This window comes from Bidens hawaiensis, unplaced genomic scaffold (genome assembly GCF_021521415.1).
Source record: "Bidens hawaiensis isolate Kalapana, Puna unplaced genomic scaffold, B.hawaiensis_p1.1 tig00033500_1, whole genome shotgun sequence".
Taxonomy (NCBI): Eukaryota; Viridiplantae; Streptophyta; class Magnoliopsida; order Asterales; family Asteraceae; genus Bidens; species Bidens hawaiensis.
In genome coordinates this window covers 162,403-165,808 of record NW_027495741.1, presented here as the reverse complement: position 1 = coordinate 165,808, position 3,406 = coordinate 162,403, and positions in this window count along the sequence as shown.

The window sequence follows — 3,406 nt, the reverse complement described above, 5'->3', positions numbered from 1 at the left end:
AGCTGGCTGTATGATGAGCAGTTGAGGTTATTTGTGATTAAACGTTTGGATGGGATTCAGTATTTTAAGAGGATGTTGAGATCTCTCAATACCTTGCCTGAGTGTGAGGTGAAGGATTTGGCAAAATTGAGGTTGATTAATAGAAGTGATGATAATAAGGCCAGAATAATTGGGAAGATTGTGTGGAAAGAAAGTGTGAAAGAAAAGAAGTTTGAATTGTTAAAGCCGCAGAAAGGGAAGCTAGTTGAAGATAAGGAAAGAGGAATGCGAACTGATGGAAAACCTTGGATGGTGATGAAATATAAGCCGATTAGGTGTTTAAAAGAAGTGCCGATGAAGATAATGCCCAAGGATGTCTTAAAGAATCTAAAGTGATGGTATGTTGATAGCCAAACAGCTGAAGCGGTTATGGAAGATGAAGATGAACAAGAAGTTCTGAGAGTGTATGATTCCATGCACTTGGTAAATTTGTCTCAAGCTGACTTGCAGGTGCTCAACGATAAGAAGATATTCTATATTCCTGCATGGAAAGATGAAGCCAAGAAGTACCAGAGGGTGGTCTCTGTTTGTGTCAGACAGGGCGTTCATGCTTGAAGACGAGTGACACGAGATTTTTGAGATTACGACACGAGAATGAAGATAGAGATATGAAGCTACTGCCAAGGGGGAGTCTGTTGGTGCATAATGCTAGTAGTTCAGTATCTAGTGTTTTGTATGTGTCTGTAATCGTGTTAGATTGTTTGTTTTAGTTTTAGATATTGTGTCACACAAGTTCGCCTAGGATGTAGGCGAACTTGTAGACAAGTGAAGTTGTGACAACTTCGCCTAGTCTGTTAGGCGAAGTTGTCGAGGTTATATAAACCTCAACTTCGGCTTGTTTTTAAAAAAAAGAAAAAAGGGTTTTTTGAAGAACGTGTAGGTGATAATTGAGATCACGTGTTGAAGTGTTGCAATATAACGTGTTTATTAGTATTGTAACGTGTGTTCGTGTACCGTCTCAACGTATTATATATCTTACGCTCGTAACGTAGTACGTGGGGATTCCGCACCCTCGTGTTACGAGATACTCCTGTGTAGATCCGGCTGGGAACCTACATTGTGTAAAAATTTCAAGAAAATATTAACTTTCTTCTATTTCGGGTTTTTAACGCGGTTAAATCGGTCTCACCGTGTCATTGACTCGTAAATCAAATCAAGATGATTCTTGTTGCTAAAACCTATAAAATACTTTAAGTTTGATGTAAAATTTTATTTTTAGTACTTTTTAGTAAAATCTGTACAATTTTTACATTTAATGCTTTATATAAATACATAATGTCGGATTAACGGTTTAAATGTTGTGTAAAATAGGTTTTCAAGAAAAGGACCATTATGTAGAGAATAGAGTGACTAGCTTACTGGAATTTTAACATTTATAATGTTTTGGTTGTTATGGACATCATTTGTGCATATATGATGTGTAAAACTCAATAATAGACGTATTTAACGAATGTCTTAGGTTAGGATTCATGTACCTTGTATTAGAGTTGATTTCACACACAAGTAGAGGGCTTTAAGAGGGTCCAAACATCTGTGAATTTCGTGTGTTTTGAAGGAATAAGGGTTTAGTACAATAGTTAGTAGGAAACCTGAATTTCAAAGGAAACAGGTCGAGATTCGGGTTTACCTTGTTGAAGGTGACTATGGGGCTTCAAGTGGGGTTGAAGTATGCCTAGAACAAGGGTCACAAGAGGCTGATTACATTATGTGAAAACAAGATCAGAATGATTACAAACCATATGTGCACTTAGGAGTATGAAACTTATAATATTGGTATGTAGGTGTGATACCCGGTTTAATGGTGCTTCGGGTCTTCGTCTTGGCATAACACAACAGCAACAGAGAGAGGATCAGAGGACTCCTAGGTCGGATTCAAGGCTGGAGTTAAATGTATTATACTTGAGAATTGAAATGAAAACTAACAAGGATGAAACTTACACATAGGAGCATGAAACTTCCTGTGATTGATTAACGGCTTCTCCTTTGATTGATTCCAGTTAATCTTAGGGGTTTAAAGGTGTGTTTTGGCTGTGATTGAAGGGTTTTGAGCCTAGAATGAGTTTATAAGAGTTTCATGAGCATAAAGGCTTTAGAACTCACAAAACAACAAGAGTGCAAACTCACCTATGATGCTTCTAGAACTTGTGACTATTTTGGACGGACTTCGGGTCATTTCTGGTCATCAAACGCACCTTGGAATTCAACCAAAATAAATATTATCGAAATCCTTAGATGTGGGAAAAAGAATCAACAATTTTGGAGTTCGTTTGATACCTTAAACAAGATGACGAATTAAAAGTATCACTGCAGTTTCGGTTCTTGCGCAGTATTGACATAAAGTCGATTTGGAGGTCGAAATCTTGATAAAATGAATTGAAACCGGTGTGAATCTTTCATAAGGAGATTGAAGGTTATTATAGAAGAAGAATGGGGTCACTTGGTTGAGTATGGAGTGAGATATGGGTCTAGAAAGTTGACTTTAGAATGCTGGCAGAATCTAAGAGAAAGGGAGAGTGAATGATTTGGTAGATTATGTAGATCTTGGAGTGGAATGTAAGGTTGTTGAAAATATTGAAGAGTCCAAGAAGTTGACTTATGGATATCTTTGCAAGATTTGTAATATCTTGCTAAGTCAACTTTCATCTAGAAGGTGTATTTTTATATATTTAACATTATCTCATACAAATATGATTTAAGTTTGTTAGTTTTTAAAAATATATGGATTTTACTAGGTTATACATGCACTTAAGTATTTAAGTATTCTATTTCAATCTTATTAACTGTGACACTAATTTATTAATAGTTATGTAAATTGCGTAGGTACACGGTACATAATTATTAATATATTGTTATTGTATGTAGAATAGAATGACGCCATTTTACACAATATGTATGTGCATTAAAGAGTAATTTGAACTCGTAGACAATAATACAAATTATTAGCGTTCCAGTTTTATAAATGTGTACCTATGTTGTGGTAAGGATTACTTAGATTGGGGGAGTCATATATATATTTATGATGGGTTTATGTAATCTTAATGTATTGGTGTCACGTTTATATAATTTGCTTGGGTCTTATTGTAAGGGCATGTTACTTTTATAAACTAATTTAGTGTGTAACAGGTTCTAAATTGTCTTTCATATTATCCTTGGTTTGCAGTCAAGCAAATGGTAATACATAAATCAATTACTAAATAGATAATGAAAAGAAAAAAAAATTAAGCCCTAAAATCAGGCTTGTTACACATCTTTCGACGCTTGCAGTTGTAACCGGTAAAACCAACGCTAGCAAGAAGATTTTGTATAAAACATTTTAAAAAAATAAATTTTAAACGTTATCCATAAGATTTTGTTCTAGATCCACCCC